This window comes from Symphalangus syndactylus, chromosome 4 (assembly GCF_028878055.3).
Source record: "Symphalangus syndactylus isolate Jambi chromosome 4, NHGRI_mSymSyn1-v2.1_pri, whole genome shotgun sequence".
NCBI lineage: Eukaryota > Metazoa > Chordata > Mammalia > Primates > Hylobatidae > Symphalangus > Symphalangus syndactylus.
Window position 1 is genome coordinate 146,788,677 of NC_072426.2, and position 23,122 is coordinate 146,811,798.

At 37.6% G+C, this 23,122-nt stretch overlaps 1 long non-coding RNA gene across 2 annotated transcripts in view; it reads left to right on the top strand.

The window, feature by feature from the left end:
* Window positions 1-19,536, top strand: part of LOC129481253 (uncharacterized) — a 94,659-nt gene extending 75,123 nt beyond the window's left edge. Inside the window, exons 4-6 of one of the 2 annotated variants that reach the window (XR_010120616.1) lie at window positions 14,247-14,426; window positions 14,810-14,947; window positions 18,840-19,536. This is a non-coding gene — a long non-coding RNA (uncharacterized lncRNA). Of the gene's footprint in view, window positions 1-12,689; window positions 14,427-14,809; window positions 14,948-18,839 lie in introns of those variants that run through there. The other variant, XR_008657304.2, reaches the window with a different exon arrangement.
* Window positions 19,537-23,122: the final 3,586 nt, after the last annotated feature.

The following is a 23,122-nucleotide window of genomic DNA, read 5'->3' on the forward strand; positions in this document are numbered from 1 at the left end:
ATTTATTTATTTATTTTTTGAGAAGAAATCTCACTCTGTTGCCCAGGCTGGAGTGCAGTGCCGTGATCTCAGCTCACTGCAACCTCTGCCCCTGCGGGTTTAAGTGATTCTCCTGCCTCAGTCTCCTGAGTAGCTGGGATCACTGGCACGCGCCACCACGCCCAGTTAAGTTTTGTATTTTCAGTAGAGGTGGGGTTTCACTATGTTGGCCAGGCTGGTCTCAAACTCCTGACCTCAAATGATCTGCCCGCCTTGGTTTTTAATAGTTCTGTCTGGTGTCTGTAATCAGAATGGGTTCTCTTCAAAGAAAGGCTGTACCATTGAGGGAAGGAACCTGAACTGAGGAGCAGTAGACAGGAATTCTTATTCTGTATCTGGTGGTCGTTAACTCCAAATAAACTCTTTAACCTATCTTGGTCAGTTTCCTCTGTGACCTCTAAGTTCTGATATTTTGTGATTTTGTGTTTATACCAGTGAAACCTTTGTGGTTATAGACTGTATGAAATACCAATGACAATGAACACTGAGAATCCTGGAAGGTTGGGGAGAAGGAGCTGAGTGGGTGGGGCTCAAACACTAATAGGTAGCATGGGGCTGGCGTTCTATCCAGTGGATCAACCAAAAAGCAAAGGAACTGAGCTGGTGGCATAACAGGCAGCTGAGCCAAGACTCAACGGGCAGTGGGGGGAGAATGCCAGTTCAAGCAGCAGTCAAGCAATATTTATGACCAGATTTTCAAACTGTTAAAAGAGTCTGTGGTCAAGTAAGTGGACCAGTGTTTTATAAACTTCTATTTCAGTGGAAGGGTGGGGAATGTTGGAGAATGGGGCTTCTAAAAGATATTATTACAATCTCACTACTTACACAGCATCTGAACACACGAGTAAAGTAGAATATTGAAATTACCTAAATAATGACATAAAAATCACTTTTATTTCAACCGTCTCAATATTTTATAAAAAATATCTAGATATATCCCTGTTCACTTTTTAACATTACCTCTAAACCCAAAAAGTAAAATGAACTGTAATAAACAGACAGAGTTACAGGTCATGGCTGTCCATAAAACAGGACTAGAACGTGTTTATTCAGGGTTTTCAGGAAGTTTAGTTGATGGATTCAGTTGGAAGCACTATTAATTATACCTTCTCAATTAACAAAATAACCACCAAATTAACCAAAAATTGTGGTTGTAAAGAAACACTATCAGAATAGTACCGTTATATTGTCTAAGTATCATTTTCAAAATGTTAAAAGTATGTAGGTGGGTGTGTACCTCTTAGGATGGTTCTCATAAAACAACAACCACCACCAAAAAATAATAAGTGTTGATGAGGATATGGAGAAATTGGAAACCTCATGCTTTGCTGGTGGGCCTGTAAAGTGGCACAGCTGCTGTGAAAGACAGTTTGGCAGTTTCTCAAAAAGTTAAACTTGAAACCGCTATATAACTCAGCAGTTCTATTCCTAGGTATATACACAAAAGAATTTAAAGGAGAGACTTGAACAGAGATTTATAAATCCATGTTCATCGCAGCATCATTCACCATAGATAAAATGTAGAAACAACCCAAATGTCCATCATGGATGAATGGATAAACAAAACATAGTATGTACATGCAATGGGACATTGTTTAGCCTTACATATGAAGGAAATTCTGACACATACTACAATATGGAAAAATTTTGAAGACATTATGTTAAGTGAAATAAGCCAGTAATAAAATGAAATTATACAATTCCACTTATATCAAGTACCTAGTATAGTCAAATTCACAGTGACAGAAAGTAGAATAGTGGTTATAGAAGAGAGGAATGGGAAGTTACTCTGAAATGGGTACAACCTTTCTGTTTGGTAGGGTGAAAACACTGGAAATAGATAGTGGTGATGGTTGTACAACAATATGAATGGACTTAATGCCACTGAATGATACACTTAAAAATAGTGAAAATGGTAAATGTTATTAATATTAAACCACAATTTATTTGTGTATGTGCGTGCACATGCATGGACAACACACACAAAATCCTGACCTTCCCTTTTTTCCAGATGTTTTCAGCAGATTTATTCATAATGGCCAAAAAAATGGAAACTGAATATGCATTAACAGGACAACTGATAAATAAATTGTGGTATACAATTAATATGTAATATGGTAGGCAGAATTTTAAGATGACCTTCAAGGTTCCTAACCATTGATATACGTGCCCTGAATAGTCCCCTCTCCTTGAGTGTGGGCAGGACGTGAGGAAGTAATGGGATGTCCCTCCTGTGATATCATTCCTGTAATTAAGTTGTGTTATTTGGTCTAGGTGAGGGAATTTTTTTTATTGAGGTAATTATATACATACATATATATATTTTTGTATATATACATATTATATACATACATATTATATATAAAATTTACCATCTTTACCATTTCTAAGTGTACAGTTCAATGGTAATAAATAAATTTATATTCTTTTTTCTCCTCCCTTCCTCCGCTTCCCCCTTCTTGGCCTCTGGTAACCACCAATCTATTCTCTGTCTTCATGAGACCCACTTTTTTCACTTCCACATATGAATGAGGACATGCAATATTTGTCTTTCTGTGCTTCGACCTTACCTTTGTGCGCATCGGGCAAGTGGTTCATCTTCCCAGGTATGAAGGGAGTGTCATTTCCTTTTCTCCAAAACTTCGTTTCGAACAGAGAGGATAATTACCAGCAATAAAGGAGACTTGGCACAAATTTGGAGCCAAATCCCCTTCCCCTTGGTTTAAAGACCATTTGTGGACAAAATGGCCAGTCTGAATTGGGGGATACAGGTTAAAAAGAAGAAGAAAAATCTTGTGCAACTTCAGAGAGTTTACACTCGTGGCCAAATGGAACAAGTTTCTTTTTTATTTGGTACATAAATTTGTCCTAAGCAATGCACTCAAAGGGAAAATTCCCCAACAGCAGTGCTGGGTCTAGAGTCATTTGTCAAATTAATCATGATATATTTTCTTGCCTTGAATAGTGTCAGCTGGAATATGTTACATTCCATCTTAGGAAGGGAATCCAAGTGTAGAATTTCTAACCAACAATTTTTCAGTCTACAGAAAGAGTGAAAGTCCAAGTCCTTTCATTACTGTTCACAACACTTTTTCCATGGTCTTTCAGTTGGAAAGATACAGTCAAATGGCAGAATGAGGATTGAAACCTCATACAGAGTTATGAAACCAACACAGTGTTGGTGTTAAGGGAGACCAGGATTCTAATCAAAGGCAATGCTGGGTTTGGTACAAGATAACCACGTAGGGAAAATGGAAAAATAATGTCAGGCCTGATAAATATCTGACAAAAACTGAGTCCAAATGCTTAACTCAGTCTTTTTTCCGATACTGCATCTGAAGTATGTGGATCATCTGATAATGAAATTTTAGCATTCAGCCATATAATATTTGACAAACTAATGTACTTCACACTGAAACCTGCAAAACTATAGTGAATTATAAAATTAGATATCAATTTGAATACTACACAATTTTTAAAAAGTAAAATTTTGTAATACGGAAATGTTATGTTCATTTACTTCATTTGAAGTATGTCTATAGTCTATTTGACTCAGGAAACGTAATCTAGTCACCTTGCTCATGAATGTCCACAGGAAAAAAATAAATTTGGCTATCCACTAACTTCTCTAGTTTCTGAATGTTATTAGTTTGAGTTTTTTTCTCCTCCTCTTCCAAATTTGGACCTAATATTAGGACAAGGAACATATATATCTCTACATAAAAAGCAGAGGGCTAGAAATTTTCTGATCATTTGGATTTTAAAAAACATTTCCCATGGAACGTACAACAAATTGAAGCAATATTTTTAAAGAAAATATATTTTTCTTAATGTATCATGTTAATTTCCTCTATTCTTGTCTTGTTTGAATGTGAGTAAGCAGTCCATTGGGAAAAAAAAAGATATTTTCCTGTTGTAGTAAAGAATCATATCATCTAGCTTTTTGGCATTGGTGTAGAATCCAGACATCCTTTATACTATGTAATATGATGACTAGAATTTAACCTAAGTGATTAGCCAATGCACTAGATTAAAAGTGAATAAATCCACTCAAGAGACAGGCAAGCACAGGGGCAAAGCAGTCATCCTCAGCATCTAACTCTTGCCTTTTAGGTTCATGTGAGCATGGGGAGAGTAGAAAAGACTGAATATGAGGACAAAAATTGCTAGTCACCTGAGGCCAGATTTTTGTCTTGGACTGTTTTGGGAGAACTTTGCCAACAACTTAGAAAAAAATGATTAACTTGGACATTCACCTATAATTCTTAGAACCCCCTCCTGCTGGTGCAAAATATTAGCATAGGACACTCTTGTTAAAATGGTCCTTTGAGGTTTAGTATCTCTAGGCTAACTGAATCTGCCTCAATCTCATTTCATCTGAATTATAAAAGCCACATGTGTTCTGATGTTCCAATTATGTTGTCACATTGAGTCATGAAAGCTAGCAAGCTTTGGGATTAGTAGAGGAGAACATTTTGAAATAATCTAAAAAAACAGACAAACCATGCTTTTTAATTACAAGAGGGTGGGGAATGAGGAGATTTTCCCCAAGTGGAAATTGTACCCAAATGGAAGGAAGGCTTTACAAAAACAGAATTATTGAAAAATATCAGTAAAATAATGTCAGGTGTTAAGTCAAATAGTGACTCCGTATGTATTTTAGCCCAATTAAGCTGATAAAAGTTGCCAATTTATCCATTTGTTGATGAAAACCTTTGCTGAATGTTCACTGTATACCAAGCATATATAGTCATGTGCCACATAACAATGTTTCCATCAACGATGGGCCACATATACAATGGTGGTCCCATAAGATTATACTGCTGTATTTTTACTGTATCTTTTCTATGTTTAGATATGTTTAGATACACAAATAGTTACCACTGTGTAACAATTGCTACAGTACTCAGTGCAGTAACATACTGTCCAGGTTTGTAGCCTAGGAGCTACAGGCTATACTATATAGCCTAGATATATTGTAGCCTAGGCTACACTATATGGCATCGGTGGTACAGTGGACTATACCACCCTAGGTTTGTGTAAGTACACTCTGTGATCACACAATAACAAAATAGCCTAATGACAGATTTCTTGGAACATATTCCAGTTGTTAAGTGACACATGGCTGTAGGTAAGTATTGAATAACACCCATGTGTAAGGGAAATGAAGAAAGAGCACCCTCTGGCCCTTTGAGGAGTTTCATTCTCAGAGATGACCCGCATCAGACATGGATGGCTGCCTGTACCAGGCTAGGCTCTCTACCATACTTTCTCACAACGAGGAGAGTGATTTAGAATGTCCTGGAAGTATTTCATTGTTCTATCATGTTTGCAACTGATCAGCATTAGGAAGAAATTTTGCACCATGGAGAGTCAAGCATACTAATGACACAATGTGTACTTATAAGTAAACTCATCCCTTCTTTGAAACCCATCAATAAAAGCAAACTTTTGGCACCTGGGAGACACAGTGACATTACAGTTTGAAAACCTATTCCAACAAAGACCATCAAATCAAGGACTGAGTCTTATCCACCTTTGTACTTGCGGCACCGGGCTTTGCTCAGAGTAAGTGCTCAGAAAGTCTTGTTTTTTTTTGTTGTTGTTTTTTTTTTTTTGAGACGGAGTCTCGCTCTGTCGCCCAGGCTGGAGTGCAGTGGCGTGATCTCGGCTCACTGCAAGCTCCGCCTCCCAGGTTCACGCCATTCTCCTGCCTCAGCCTCCTGAGTAGCTGGGACTACAGGCGCCCGCCACCACGCCCGGCTAATTTTTTTGTATTTTTAGTGGAGACGGGGTTTCACCGTGGTCTCGATCTCTTGACCTCGTGATCCGCCCGCCTCGGCCTCCCAAAGTGCTGGGATTACAAGCGTGAGCCACCGTGCCCGGCCAGAAAGTCTTGTTTTATCTAGAGTGAAAGAGGTAGGCTTCTGCACAGCGGTATACATAGTATGCTCAGAAGTAGCCTGAGTAGAGGCTCTGAAGTGTCCCCAGTGCAGTGATCCAAGTAACTTAAGGTTAATTTTGCCACCCTGTGTAAACACAGACTGCCTGAGGCCTTTTCATTTCATTTAGTTTGGAAGTCACATAAGACAGGGTTCAGAATTTAAAAATTGGATACTCTCTTGGATATTGGTGATGGGCCATGAAAAATAAATTAGTTCCTTTAAGGAGTATTTTTAAAACTCAGGAAATATTTAGAGAAAAAGAAGGGGCAAAGCAATTTTTCCCAATAAATTTTTCTGTAATCAATTAAATCTTTTTAGGATTTGGATAATATAACAGACTCAGAATTTTGTCATAAAAAATAAAACTGCCAAGATAATAATATAAAATAAATGTAGAATATTTAATTTTTATGAATTTTCTTCTATTAAAAAATTGACAAATTATCCCTCAACAATCTTCCAACTGTTTAAAGTATTAAAATGATATATGCTATTTAAAAATTATTAGGCATTCATTAAATTGGCAAGATATTAGATTTCATGTATTCAAGATTTTGCTTTGGTAAGAAGCAAATTCTATAAACTGCCTATTGGAATCATGTATTTTGGGAATTAGATATTCTTGGATGTGAGCTGCAGTTTTCTTCTAACTGCAGGGAAAATGTTGTCTAAAAGAAAATAATAAATTTATATCTGCTGAGTTCTCTTAGCATAAGGCACCAACAAAACAACCTTCAGGAAGGGAGAAGAAACCATCCTCCCACTCATCCTTCAGAGAATTCAGATAAAGTGAAGAAGAATCGTTCTCCAGCTCCTTTGGAATTTACGCCGTCATCAGGGGAGGCTTGTTACTGCTGGATCCGGTGTCTGCTCAAGGTTACTTATTCCGCTAAGACGCACATCCTGCCACGGACCACAGCTTTGTAGCTAGCCAGGCTCTGAGTGTGTGTGTAGATGAACCATTTCTCTCTCCAGTAAATGAATGACAGTCTTTCTAGGGATCTTGTCTTCTGCTGGGAGGCAGAGCATCTCTAGCCCAGGAAGAATGCCCAGACAGAGTCGGGGGGAATGGGGACACGAGATAGAGTTCATATTTGTGATCTATCCCCTTCATTTCTCTTTTTTCTCTCTCTCTGTCTTTCTTTCTTTCTTTCTTTCTTTCTTTTTTTTTTGCATGGGTGGTGGTCAGGATGTGTTGTTTTTGTTGTTGTTTAAGATATCATTGGTAAGCATCTCAATATGTGTTTACCAGATAGTATAAACTATTATAAGAACAGAAGATAACAAGACTTTTAATTGGTACAGAAACCTATATTGGGCATCTATTTTGTGCAACCCACCAAGCAGGTCATGCGGGACATGCAAGCCTAATGAGACATAATCCCTCCTTTGTGGAGCTTACAGTCTAAGTGACTGAGACCGGCTTGCAGGTAACTGAGTGTTTCAGTCATACTGACTTGTCAGGCAGTCTTTGGTTGCTGAGTACATGGTTATAAAGACTGTGAAGAAACAAATCACCATTCCACCAAAGCAAATCAAATAACAAAGACCCAAATTGGATCATTTCTCATTTCCTATTTTTAAATGTACTTCATAAAGACATTTACTTACTAAAATCAGTTTTTGTCTTATACAACATTAAAGAAACCATATGACCCTTTTAATATAGTTCAAGGAAATTATCTGAATTAAGTAACTTGATTTGTTATTTTTCACCATTGTGGGAATTTTTAGAAGCACCATCATTCTAATTAATAGCAATGAAATACAAGCTTATTTAATAGTTTCTTCAAGTTAGATATGCTCATAGTTTAGTGACAAAAGGTAAATAAAATTAATAAACTTCATAAAAATCAGTGGACTCTGGAAGACATTTTAAAAATTCCTCTGTGAGCAACAGACTTTCAACACATTTTCCCCCAAAGATCAAAGGGCATGAATTAAAATGAAATAAGGAAAGTCTGCTAATTTTTAACCTTTAAAGATTAAGTATTTAGGAAGCGATAGAAACTGAAAATGTCATATACTTTTTGAAAATTAAAAGAAACATGGAAACCCTGTTCACATGATAAAATTACGACTGTGCACAAAGAATTTTTAATAGTCATTACTACTGGATACTAAGATTAGAAATAAGTACTAAGTATAGTCATAGTCAGAAAAAAGAAACCATCTGATTGATTTTTGAGAATCAATTAAAAAGTCCTTTGAAATATTAGAATCATTCTGTGTAACGGCAAGCACGTGGTAGGGTAGGTTCCTAATAAATACTGGGTACAGTTGGGAGAAAACAATGCAGTTTTGGACTAGAGAACCAAAACTTCTGGACTTTTCTAGGCTTTTTTATTATGGCCAAGCCTCCACTGGGCCTGACCGCTGGCATAATTGGTATCCTAACTTTGGCTTTTTACTAAATAAAAATAATAAATATTTCTACAAAAGATCACCCCATCCTGGAGGCAGCTCATAGTACAGAAATTGGAATAATCTTGTCTTAAGCTTCTACCAACCTCGTCCATCCTGCTACACACACCATTTTATACTCCAATGAGTATTTAATTCAACAAAAAATAAAAGTTAAATGACCATTTCAGACTGAAAAAAAAACTGTTTAGGCAAACCAGTTTGTGGATTGACTTGCCTGGTAAATATTGGCAAATAGTCACTCTGGTAGCCTATGTGCATACCCATCCCAGGAGAGGCTATTGAGTCCTGAAGGGTGGAAGATGGAAAATGAGTTTTGTTTTGCTGTTTTGCTCTTGTTGCCCAGACTGGAGTGCAATGGCGCGATCTCACCTCACCGCAACCTCTGCCTCCTGGGTTCAAGCAATTCTCCTGCCTCAGCCTCCCAAGTAGCTGGGATTATAGGCATACCCCAACACGCCTAGCTAATTTTGTATTTTTAGTAGAGATAGGGTTTCTCCATGTTGGTCAGGCTGGTCTCGAGCTCCCGACCTCAGGTGATCCGCCCACCTTGGCCTCCTAAAGTGCTGGGATTACAGGAATGAGCCACCACGCCCAGCTGGAAAATGAGTTTTGAAAGCAAGAACCATACTGACCTCTTAACGCTTGGGTGCCTTCTTTTTCTTACCATTTCTTCCTTAATTGAGGCACAAACCTTTTAGCTGTTATGCAGTGAATATATCATGGAAGAATGTTTCTTTTAAAAAGGAAAACAAAGAAAAATAAAATTCAATGTCTAAAATATGGCTATGGAGTAAACTAATAACATGCAAGGTGTGTTTACATATAGTCTACCTTTATCATTTATGATTTTCTTTACCAGTTGTATCTCCAGTATATAACTTTACAAGCATTATTTTTACGTGAAGCTGTGATACTTTATGGATGAACTTGACAAAATTAGATTTTCTTTTGCCAAGTGTATTAGGCTTCTCCAGAGAAACAGAACTAATAAAGTATAGGAAGAGATTTATCATAAGAAATTTGCTCATGTGATTGTGGAGTCTGAGAAGTCCCCAGATCTGCAGTCAGAAAGCTGGAAACCTGGGAAAGCTGATGGTGTAGTTGTAGTCTGAGTCCAAAGGCCTGGGAACCAGAAAAGCCAATGATACAGTTCCAGTCTAAAAGCTGGCTGACCCAAGGCTCAAGAAGAGCTGATGTTTTAGTGTGAGTCTAAAGGCAGGAAAATCTGATGTCCCAGCTCAAAAGCAGACAGGCAGGAGGAATTACCTCTTACCTGAGGGAGGGTTTGGGTCTTTTATTCTAGTCGGTTGATGGGATGAAGTGCACCCACATTAGGCAGGGAAATCTTTTTGCTGAGAATCTTAATCTCACCCAAAAACACACTCACAGACACACCCAGGGTAATGTTTGACCAAATGACTGGGCACCCTGTGGGGCAGTAAAGTTGACACAGAATTACCCAACATGGCAGGTGAGATTCAATCACATGATTCAGTAATTTTAATAATTATATGATTAAATGCTGATAAATTTACATGCAAAGAATTTTGCCTATATTATAAGCTCAAGTATTTGGCCATAGAACATTTAAAGACATGCTTAGCCAGTTTAAGGAAAAATTAGTTAGCCATTGCAACATTATCTTCAAAGCTATTGTTGGAATAAAAACGATCCTAAAAAAATAGCCCCCACATAATGTGTTGATTAATTCATCTATCTAGCCATGAATGTGTTCCACAAACTTTAGTTGAGTATCTACTATATGCTAGGCACTGTGCCAGGCACATGGCATACGGATACCAAAGAAAATAAGCCTGGTTTCTGCCAGCTAGGAACTCCGTCTGGCAAGGTGCGACAGCCAAATAAATAAATAAACTAGGAGTAAAGTGTTAATGGTAGGCTGGCCTGACCACACATCCTGTTAGCCTAGAGCAGTCCTCTTTTCTATCTGTTTTCTCAATCTACGAATAGCTCTCTATCATTTGCAAACATACCCTAAGTTGGGCAATAAATTTTGCAGCCACCTGGGTGTAGGCGATGTGAGAGAAGTTTCTCTAAGATACAGTAGGAGTGCCCATGGAGGGAACAGATGATCTAGCTGTTGGAGGGTGGGAGAAGGAGAGCCCTCAATCCTGGGATTAATCCTGAAAAATGAGAGTGGTGTTTAAGATGCAGAGAGAAAAGGAAAGGAGCTTTGCGAAAGAAGGGAACTCTGTGGATGAGGAAAAAGAGGCAGGGCTCAGTCGTAGGTGCAGGACAATTGTAAATATGCAGACCTGGCTAGGGCAGTGGGGGCTGAGGGGGAAATAAGGCCATGGGGGGTTGCAGCCACCACATCCCAGAGGCCTCACTCTGTTGTGCTAAAGAGCTTGAATACATCCTGATGGCAGTTATATGACACAGTGGCAGTCATGGCAGATAATGATTTGGTTAGATTTGTGATTTAGAACAACAAACACATCTGGTAAAAGTTGACTTCCTGGGCCAGACACGGTGGCTCATGCCTGTAATCCCAGCACTTTGGGAGGCTGAGGTGGGTGGATCACCTGAGGTCAGGAGTTTGAGACCAGGCTGGCCAACATGGTGAAACCCCATCTCTACTAAAAATACAAAACTTAGCCATGTGTGCTGGTGCATGTCTGTAATCCCAGCTACTCAGGAGGCTGAGGCAAGAGAATCCAGGAGGCAGAGGTTGCAGTGAGCCAAGATCATGCCACTGCACTCCAGCCTGGGTGACATAGCGAGTTTCCATCTCAAGAAAAAAAAAAGTTTAAAATTCAGTTATTACATATTTTATCTTAGACTATTGACTAACTTCACACTCGTGCAATACAGAAATGGGGGAGGTAGCATAATAGCCAATTTTTCCAATTGATTGGAATACACCTTTTGCTTTTGTATATTTTTGTGAGAAAATTATTTCAATTTAAGCATTATGTAATTAGTGACCACTTTTCAGGAATTGAGTCACTCTGTAAATCCAGATTTGTGAATGGGGAGACAGAACATCAGAAAGTTGTGAAAATAAAACTTGAAAAGGTAATATAAAATTTAAATGAAGTAGGAAGAGTCAGAAATTCTTTACACTTTCAGAAATTTATGTGAGTGTAAACTCAAATTATGTGAGTTTTTGTGATGATTTACTGATCACTGCCTACAATTACACTGTTTTTAAGGGATGACACTTGGCAACCATTTAACTGAACTTCACTTTCCCATTGGAGGTGTCGGATGTCATGAGAAGTTAAGAGATTAGGCAAGTCATAGTCAGAGACATCCCTAGACCAGTGTAACATTTCCAGGAAAGACACAAGAGTTGTATTTATCATTACATTCATTTCCTTAATATAGCTCATATCCTTTTTTGAAGGATGTGTTGTAAGCCTGAGATCTTTTTAGAAAATCTCAATTTGCCTGACAAGAAAATAAAGATCACAAAAACCGTTAGTTTCTCAACAGGAAAGTAAATAAGATGAAAAATCCTTGTGTGGTGAGTTAGTATTTTGAACTCTCTCTGTCTCTTTTCCTCTGTATTCTCTCTCACCCCCTCATGTCTCCTCCATTCAATTAAACTAGTAAGTAAATAAGATGAAAAATCCTTGTGTGGTGAGTTAATATTTTGAAATCTCTCTCTTTTCCTCTGTATTCTCTCTCTCCCCTTCGTGTCTCCTCCATTCAACTAACTATATCATCTCCTGCTTATTGAACCAAGAAAGGAATGTGACAGAAAGAGAAAAAAAAGAGCCTCTACTAGGATTTTGACTTTACAGAGATAAGGCCTTGGGGAAGCAGCAAGGACTCATGGTATAGACCAGGAGTTCTAACCAGGCAGCTTGTTTCCACCCCTTAGGGGACATTTGGAATTGTGTTGTGTGGGATTGGGGAGATGTTTGTCACAATAACTGGGAAATATCTCATTATCTACAAGTAGTAGGTGGGGCCAAGGATGCTGAACATTCTGCAAGGAGTGGACAGTCCTACATACCAAAGAAGGGCTGACCCCAAGTGTCAAGAGCACCCCTGTTAAAACTCACTGGAAGGCAAAGATATAGAAAAATTGGAACCCTTGTACATTGCTGGTGGGAATGTAAATGGTGCAGCACTGTGAAAAACAGTTTAGCAATTAAACAGAGAATTACAATATGATCCAGCAATTCTGCTTTTGGGTTTAATCCTTTTGCAGCCAAAAGGGTTGAAAGCAGAGATTTAAACAGATATCTATACATCAATGTTCATGGCAGCATCATTCACAATAGTCAAAAAAGGTGGAAACAAGCCAAGTGTCAATCAGTGGATGAAAGGACAAAGAAAACATAGTATATACATACAACAGAATATTATTCAGACTTAAATAGGAAGGAAATCTGACACATGCTTCAACATGATAAATTTTGAAGATAGTATGTTAGTGAAATAAGCCAGTAATAAAAAACAAATATATAACTCCATTTATAGGAATAGAAAGTATCTAGAATAGTCAAATTCATAGAGACAGAAAGTAGAAGGGTGGTTGCCAGGGCCTGAGGCAGTTAGTGATGAATGGATATAGAATTTCAGTTTGGAAAGATGAAAAAATTCTGGAAGCAGATGGTGGTGATGGTTGCACAACAATGTGAATGTACTTAATGCCATGAACTATATACATTTTAAAATGGTAAAAATGGTAAAGTTTATATTATATATATTTTATCACAGTTTAGAAATAAAAAATGCCACTCACTCATGGAGAGGAGCTAATGTTGAAAGCAATTCTGTTTTGCCCTTGGTACCAAAATTGAAGAAGGCTGGGGGAAGAAGCATGGTGGGCAAGCATGAGAGGCAGATAGTGTGGGCTCCTGGGCAAGGGCCTGCACCCTGCTCTTGGGGAATGGGCAGAAACCTTGACAGATTTAAGACAAAGGAAACTTGGACCTAATTTCCTAGGTAAATCCCTGAGGAAAAAAAAATTATATATATATATATATATATGAATTGAAGGGTAGGCAGATGGAAATAAAGGCCTCATAAGGATTGAATTTGTGACCACGGACAATCCAGGTTGATTCGCAAGTCAGTGTCCACTGAGTAGAGACAACCTGCAGAACCACACGAGCCCCTCCAATGCCTTGGTTCTGTGTGAGCCACCTCAGAATTCACAGGTAACAGCATATGGACAGGGAAAGTTCCTGAACTGACCGCATAAGGGCTTGAAATAGAATTTTAATTGCATCATAAAGTTAAATTTCTTGCATACTGAATCACCAGCCTGATATAAGAAGCCATCATAGCTGGGCATGGTGGCCTGTAGTCCTAGTTACTCAGGAGGCTGAGATAGGAGGATCACTTGAGCCAATGAGGTTGAGGCTGCAGTGAGCTATGATTGCACCACAGCACTCCAGCCTGGGTGACAGGGCAAGATCCTGTCTCTAAAAAAAGAAAAAAATAATAAAAAATTAAAAAGAAGCCAGTATTACATTCCTTTCAGCTCTAAGCTATGCTAATGCTTGGAGCCTTCATAGTAACATTCCATGGTAATTTTTTCACGTGTATGAGATTTTCCATCATAAGTGACTACAATTAGCATATCTGGGTGATGTGTATGTGTTGGTTCCTTGTTTTACCTGGAACAGAAGGAAGGAATTGGCTGCCAGATACTTGAAAATTTGTTGTTGGAAATGGCAGCACTGCATGTAAGAGGAGCTTGTTCAAATGAATCAGTAGATAAAAAGTGGAAGCTTGGGACACCACCCACTTTGGCTCTTTCAGCCAAGCTCCCTTCAACAAGAGGAATGAAAATTGTAGTTCAATGCCTGCTGCTCACTTATCTTGTGTCTCATATCTTACGGCAACTTCCAGAATGAAGAGACCCTGCCACAATGAGGGACTGAGTAATTAATTGCCTGAAACACATGGGTAGTCTGAAATTTGAGCTTCTTATAAAGGTGTGACTCACAGCTTTCTTAGAAAAAGAGCACAAATATCCACTGCACCAGGAACAGGGAAATTTCCTTCCCATCTTCTTCTCTTTCCTATTAGGTAAGTGCTTTTTATTCGGTCATTTCCAAAATGTTTTGGGGTTGGGGGTGCATCATTTCAGCACACACCCTATGGAGAGCTGGGATACTCTCCTTTTCCAAGGCAGCACAGCCCACACCCAAGCAGCTTTCAATAGTAGGTGACTATTTTCTATCTAGGAGTGGAGGAAGGAAAGTGGAAAGTTAGTTGAATAAATATAATTAAGCTATGGTGTGAGATATTTCAGCACACGGTCTTGTTTTTGTTTTTCTTTAAAGGAATAATGCTAAACCCAGTTGGTTTTCTTTTTTTTTTTTTTTTTTTCCTTCCTTCCTTCCTTCCTTCCTTCCTTCCTTCCTTCCTTCCTTCCTTCCTTCTTTCCTTCCTTCCTTCCTTCGAGACAGGATCTCATTCTGTAGCCCAGGATGAAGAGCAGTGGCATAATCATAGCCCACTTCAGCTTTGACCTCTCAGTCTCAAGTGATCCTCCCCCCTCAGCCTCCTGAGTAGCTGGGACCACAGGTGTGCACCACCATACCCAGGTAATTTTTTAGTTTTTTGGTAGAAACAGGATCTCATTATGCTGCCCAGGCTAGCCTTGAACTCCTGGCCTCAAGCAATCCTCCTACCTTGGCCTCCCAAAGAGCTGGGATCCAACTGGATTTTGGAGATAAATCCCTGAGGAAAAAAACTGGGCTTGGCTCCCCAAAACACCTGGATTTTAGTATCTGAAAATTACAGTTAATTGGAAAAACATAATTCCGACTTAATATGGCTTTAACCTGCTGATCTCAATGTACTATGATTACTCCCAGTGTTAATTTTAAGTTTGAAATATAGTCTCATGTAAGAGGTGACTCACATAGAATCTCATCTCTTCATCTTAATAATTCTACTGCAGATAAATGTTCTCTGGGCTATTAAGGCAAATCCTTGTAATCCTGGGAATGTGGTCCTTAGGCAACTAACCTCTTGTTGGAAGAAAATAATAAAAAACAACAAAAAAAAAAACAGTCCTGGTCTTCATCACTTTTCTGTACTTTACTAAGCTTGGGTTTGGGTAGTTTCCAGTTTTCTAGTGTCCAGAGAGAATTCATCTGCCTATGAGACTTCTGAATATTCTTGTTTTCCTCACATTTCCGTGTGGACTGTCTCAGTGTTAGCTTTTCCTCTTGCTTGTCCTCCTCGCTCTCTTCCCCCACACCCCACACCCCTTCACCCTGGGAATTAAAGGCATGTACTCTGCCGTCTCAGTAACACCGGCTTTTAAGTGAGACCACAGTACAAAATAATAAATGAGATTTTTTTTTTTTTGAGACGGAATCTTGCTCTGTCACCCAGGCACCCAGGCTGGAGTGCAGTGGCGCGATCTCGGCTCACTGCAAGCTCCGCCTCCCGGGTTCACGCCATTCTCCTGCCTCAGCCTCTCCGAGTAGCTGGGACTACAGGCGCCCGCCACCACACCCGGCTAATTTTTTGCATTTTTAGTAGAGACGGGGTTTCACCGTGGTCTCGATCTCCTGACCTCGTGATCCACCCACCTCGGCCTCCCAAAGTGCTGGGATTACAAGCGTGAGCCACCGCGCCCGGCCTATATATGAGATTTTAAACAATGTTTGAAGTGGGTGCGAGCCATGTTGTACATTTCAAGACCAATATTCTTGCAGAAGCCATTGTGGAAGATGACGAAAGGAAAATGAATCACAGATGAGGAAGAAACAAAAACAAATGAAATAAAGAAAACAAACGGACACAGACTTTAGGAATGATGTTTGATTCCTAATTAGGCTTGATATTACCATGTTTGGTTACTGGTGTGTTTTCATTCATGTCTTTTGACCTGCTTAAAAAAAGAAAGAGGTCACTTCAAGGGATCCACATTTCAATTTCAGTGTGTGGCACAATTACTGTATACTAAGAGTCTATTAGCCATCATTCCTACAGTAAGGCCTGGCTTGTTCGTACACTGGGTGCATCTCTGATCTAATTTTATTATGGATAACAGCATGACATTCATTTCCACTACATTCTACACTGCTCCAATTCTGAACTTGGCATGTAATAGCCATAAAATAACATGAATAAAGAAGGGAACTCCTGCACAGAACTCTGGAAACCAACGCCCAATTTACGAGTCCAAGCATGCATGACTACTGTAAACCAGAATGGTACTAAAACCAATAAATATATGAGAAGAAAATGAATAGTTATGTAAAGGTTTATTGTAGACACTGGTTCATTTTCATAATTTTAGGTTGAATATACCCAGCTGATGAAAGCTTTGAAAAACCGAGTATAATTCCTTATTAAAATTAAAAGCACAACCTGTTTTTTTTTTTTTTTTTTTTTTTGAGACAGAGTCTTGCTCTGTTGTCTAGGCTGGAGTGCAGTGGCACCATCTAGGATCACTGCAGCCTCTGTCTCCTGGGTTCAAGCGATTCTCCTGCCTCATCCTTCCAAATAGCTGGGATAACAGGCTTGTGTCACCATGCCTGGCTAATTTTTGTATTTTTAGTAGAGACAGGGTTTCACCATGTTAGTCAGGCTGGTCTCAAACTCCTGACGTCAGTGATCCACTTGCCTCGGTCTTTGAAAGTGCTGGGATTACAGGCGTGAGCACCCATGACCAGCCGACCTGTTATTTTTGAAAGAAAACTAACTTTAGGGAACTGGATATTTGCATGGCACCAAATTATCACCCCAGGATGACTAGCAAATTGACAAAGGGAAAATATATCTTAATAGTAAAGAGAATTGTGGCTGCCATTATCTTAATTTGAGAATCAAACTTGGCATCACTAATAGTGAGAAAACCAGGCTCGATGTGATCCTGATGCCATGCACTATGTTTTTAAAATTTTTATTCAAAATTTCTTTTGAGAGAGAGGGTCTCGGTCTGTCACCTAGGTTGGAGTGCAGTGGCATGATCACAGCTCACTGCAGCCGCCAACTCCCGGGCTCAAGCATGGTCCTCCCATCTCAGTTTCCTGCGTAGCTGAGACTACAGGTGTGAGCCACCATGCCTGGCTGCTGCCGTGCAGTATGAAGGAGATAGCCTCATCTATGAGTATTCTTCAAAATGTGTAACCTGAATCAAGTCAAGACTTTAGATGTGTAGGCTATACAGAGGATGGAGGAACAAGTTAAGCCACTTTAAAGAAAGAATAAAAAAGTCTAGAACTGGGGCCTTCTATAAGACAGGCTTAGTAAAGTACAAAAAAGTGATGAAGACCAGGACTGTTTTTTTTTTTTTTAAGGCCTGGCCTTTTAAAAAAGTCAATAGCATGAGAAAAGGGGAAACAGGGCTGGGCTCCGGATTAAAAAAGATGGAAGACATAACAATTGTCACATGTGTTCCTTGATTAGATTCTAAATTGGAAAAAAAAACTCTACATATACTGAGCTGATCATTATACAATGTCTACATGCATTGAAACATCACACTGTACTCCATAAGAATGTGTTATTATTATGTAGCAATTATAAATAAAAATTAATTTTAAAACAGTATGTTCTTACAAACCCTATAAAACCATGGTAACAATTTGAATATGGACTGGGTATTATATGATATTAAGGAATTATTGTGAATTTATTAAGTGGCATATATTGGTATTTGGTTATGTTAAAAAGGTGTCCTTATTTTTTTTTGAGATGTATGCTGAAGTACTGGAGGGTGATTGACTTTAAAATGGTCCAGCAACCACAAAAAAACAGATGAAGCAAAGATGGCAAAATAATAACAATTATTAATTAAATGTATTGGGTTATGGGTATGCATTGTACTATTTTTTCTATTTCTCTGCATGTTTGAACATTTTTATGATAAAAAGGTAGGGAAAAAAACCTTAGCTTTTATTAGTTGCTAATGAAAATCAGGTGTTTCAAAACTAATTAGTTTTTCTCTATCCATTTGGACCAGATCACCATTCCAAATGAGCAAAAAACTTAAAAATAAAATAACATACTGATAATTTTTAAAAATTAAGCACAGGTGCAACCCTCAAGTGGCAACAACAGCAACAAGATGGCAATAGTTTAAGCCACATCAATTTCCCTTTAATTATCTTTATCTTATGAGATACAAACAAAAATTCGCAGTGGTAACTGTGCCTGGTGTTTATGTTTAAATCCATATAAATTGGTTACTTGCTGTTCATATCAATGAATGATTTTTAAGTGAATGGTTTAAAAGTGAAAACAATCCTGGTAATCACAAATTATCTGTTGTAATCAACTTTTCCACGTGAGTTAATTGAAGCATAGTGAGTACCAATAAGTAAAAAGAGAGCTAGGCTTAGGGAACAGTTCACAATTTACAAATAATTATGCCACTTAGCAAATTAGTAAAGTAATTTACTCCTCACATCTACAAACCCTTGAACAACACAGGTTTGAACTGCGAGAGTCCGCTTATATGTGGATTTTTTTCAGTAAAAGTTACATTAAGTGTGCCTGGCTCTCCTGTTTCCCCTACCACATCCTCCACCTCTTCCACCTCTGCCACCCCTGAGACAGCAAGACCAACCCCTCTTCCTGCTCAGCCTACTCAACTTGAAGAGGACACGGATGAAGACCTTTATGATGATCCACTTCCACTTAATGAAAGTTAACATATTTTCTCTTCTTTGTGATTTTCTTATTAAAATTTTCTTTTCTCTAGCTTACTTTACTGTAAGAACACAGTACATAATACATCTAACACAAAATATGTGTTAATCGACTGTTTATGTTATCAGTAAGGCTTCCAGTCAACAGTAGGCTATTAGTAAGGTGTTTGGGGAGTCGAAAGTTACGCTCAGATTTTTGACTGCAAGGGTGTCAGCACCCCTGACCCTTGTGTGGTTCAAGAGTCAACTTTTTTTTTAATTGGCTACTCTCCTTTCTGGATTTATGTGTAGAGTATATGGATTAAATAAGATATTTATATTTTACTGTGTACATTTGACTTACATCGTCTTGATTTGGTGGTTGAGTGATCATTATAAAATTGCTGGAATCCATTTCCTGTAAGAATAAAGTAATTAGCAATTGGGCATAATGGAAATGGCATGGGACTAGGAGTTATAAAACCTGAATGATATAGGCCACACTTATGTGCTTGTGTAACTAAATAAATATCTGTTTGACTTTGGGCAAATCTTTAGTCTTCTTGAGTGTTAATATCCTCATTTAGATATATCCATGGTTAGAATAGGTTAGAGACTCTTAACTTGGGTTGGAAGGATCCACAAATTCCCCTGAAATTAACATATGTCATGTGTATCAGTGTAGAAGCATTTTTCTGAGAGGAAGTGTGGTAAATTAGATACAGTCACAGGTCTTTGCAGTAACGTCCATCTAAATGTATTGTCTTTTCCCCTGTCCATTGATCTGGGCTGGCCTTGTGACAGCTACTCTGTCCAAAAGAATGAGGCAAAGGCAGAAGCACAGGGCACAGTGGCTCATGTCTGTAATCCTAGAAGTTTGGGAGACCAAGGCTGGAGGATCACTTGAGGCTAGGAGTTTGAGACCAGCCGTGGCAACAAAGCAAAACCCTGTCTCTACAAAAAATTGAAAACTTAGCCAGGTGTGGTGATGTGTGCCTGTAATCCTAGCTACTTCGGAGGCTGAGGCCAGAGGACCACATGAGCCCAGGAGGTCAAGGCTGCAGTGAGCTATGATTGTGCCACTGGACTCCAGCCTGGGTGACAAAGTGAGACCCTGTCTCACACACATACACACACGCACACACACATACACACATAGTGTATATATTTTGTATATATTTTATATATAATATATATTATATATAATATATATTTTGTATATATTTTATATAGAATATATATTATATATAATATATATTTTGTATATAGAATATATATTATATATAATATATATTTTGTATATAGAATATATATTATATATATATAATATATATTTTGTATATATTTTATATAGAATATATATTATATATAATATATATTTTGTATATAGAATATATATTATATATAATATATATTTTGTATATGGAATATATAATATATAATATACATTTTGTATATATAATATATAATATATAATATATAACATATTATATGTAATATATAACATATATTTTGTATATATAATATATATTATATATAACATATACTTTGTATATAATATATATTATATATAACATATATTTTGTATATAATATATATTATATATAACATATATTTTGTATATAATATATATTATATATAACATATATTTTGTATATAATATATGTTATATATAACATATATTTTGTATATAATATATATTATATATAACATATATTTTGTATATATTATATACAACATATATTTTGTATATAATATATTTTATATATAATATATATTTTGTATATATAATGTATAATATATACTATATATAATATATATTTTGTATATATTTTATATATAATATATAATATATTGTATATATTATATACTATATATTTTGTATATATTTTATATATTATATATTATATATATTTTGTATATATTTTATATATAATATATTATATATTTTGTATATTTTTTATGTATAATATATTATATATATTTTGAATATGTAATATATTATATATTGTACATATATAATATATAATATACTATATATTGTACATATATAATAATATAATATACTATATATTTTGTATATATAATATATAATATAATATTATATATATAATATTATATTATATATTATATATATATATAGGATAAATTTTTAAAAAAAGGAATGAGGCAGAAATGATGTCACGTGACTTCTTAGCCTTGGTCTCAAGAAGCCTTGCAAGTTTTGCTTTCATTGTCTACCAAGTGAATTAGCCACTACCAAGTGAATCAGACCTAGCTGTCTTGCTGGAAACACATGGCCCAGCTGACAGCCAACAACAACCACCAAACATATGACTGAGGCTATCTGGGCCATTCAGCCTCATGTAAGCTATTAGATGACTAAGGCTGCCTGAGTGATCCCAGACAAAGCCAGGAGAAGAACTACCAGCTGGGCCCAGCACAAATTGCAGAATTACGAGCAATGTAACGGTAGTTGTTTTAAGCCATTAAGTTTTGAGATGGTTTGTTATACCATACTATGTAACCACTTCAAGAGGATACACAGATTTTTATCTGACTCTCAAAGATTATGAACTACTACTGAAGTTGAATTAGATTATTAAAAATTGTGGCTGGGCCCTGTGGCTCATGCCTGCAATCCCAGCACTTTTGGAGGCCAAGACAGGCAGATCACTTGAGGTCATGAGTTCGAGACCAGCCTGGTCAACATGGTGAAACCCCGCCTCTACTAAAAATACAAAAATTAGCCAGGTGTGGTGGCACACACCTGTAATCCCAGCCACTCGGGAGGCTGAGGCATGAGCATCTCTTGAACCTGGGAGGTGGAGGTTGCAGTGAGCCGAGATTCCGCCACTGCACTCCAGCCTGGGCAACAGAGTGAGACTCTGTCTCAAAAAAAAAAAAAATTGTATGATTCCCTGTCTCTGTACTCTCTTCATAAACTTTGTCAAAGGCATGATTTAATTTAGCAAATCTTGCATTCAAACTGCATTTTAAAGTAAATCCTAGAATTATGTAACTGAAGAATCAGCAGGCCCTTGAGTCTGTAGTTCAGAGAATTTCTCTTCTTTCCTCTTGAAAAAGTATGCTGGGCAGTGTTTAAGCACCTCTTTCATTCTCCATATTTTTTAAAGATTAAAGCAATTTCATCTGAAACTTCTATTTACATTTTGGTTTGTTATTTCCGGGCCAGTGTTTCAACTTATTTATGACAGTTAGAATCTGCTCCTAGGTGATTTTAACCTTAAATTCCTTCTTACCTAAGAGTCTGAGAGTGTTCCATTTTGCATCCTTCACCATTGACATAATGCCATCACAGCTGGCCATGGATCCTAGGCTTTCTTGCTTTGGATTCAAACAGCCCTTTTCATCATCTAGAATGTTAACCTCCTTTTAAACTTTCTGACTCTTCTCACACATTCTTGACAGATTTTTTTTCCCATGCTTGTTTTTCTAGATCAGTTTTTGCATTTTACACACACCATTTAAAAATATATCTGATCTCAGCAGACAGCTTCCTACCCAAAGACACTAAATCTTTTTGGCTACCTCCTTCCTTTTTCTTTTCTTCTTCTTCTTCTTTTCCTTCCTGCGTTGGACCATTTACAATAGTAGCATCAGAATTTTATTTTGAGGAATCTCCTCTGCTTCTTTTTGGAATCTCAGACCGGGGTGTCAAAGTCAAGCTTTTATAATTTCCTGAAATATTTTTAGGCTCAGACTAACAGAGTGTGTGTCTGGCAGTGACCACATCCCTCTGGAATTTTCTGATGGCCAGGTGGCCCTCTTCCAGGGTTCCTGTCACTTCTGATTTTCCATTCAGGGCCTCCTTGTTGGCCAGAATTAGAAGCAGGGTGTTAATCCTCCTCCTCACTTCCTCTCCGTCTCCCTTCTGAAAGATGAAATTATCATTTGGGTTATTGATTCTTACCCTGGCTGCACATTCAAATCACTTGGGGGACTTAAAAAAAAAAAGTCTGAGGCCCCACCCTGAGAGATTCTGCTTTAATTAGTTTGGGGTGGAGCCTGCCTGTCAATTTTTTATTTTAAATTCTGGGGCTATTCTAATGTGCAGGCAGGGCTGAGAATACTAATTGAGGCAAATCATGGATTTATCAGATGTTC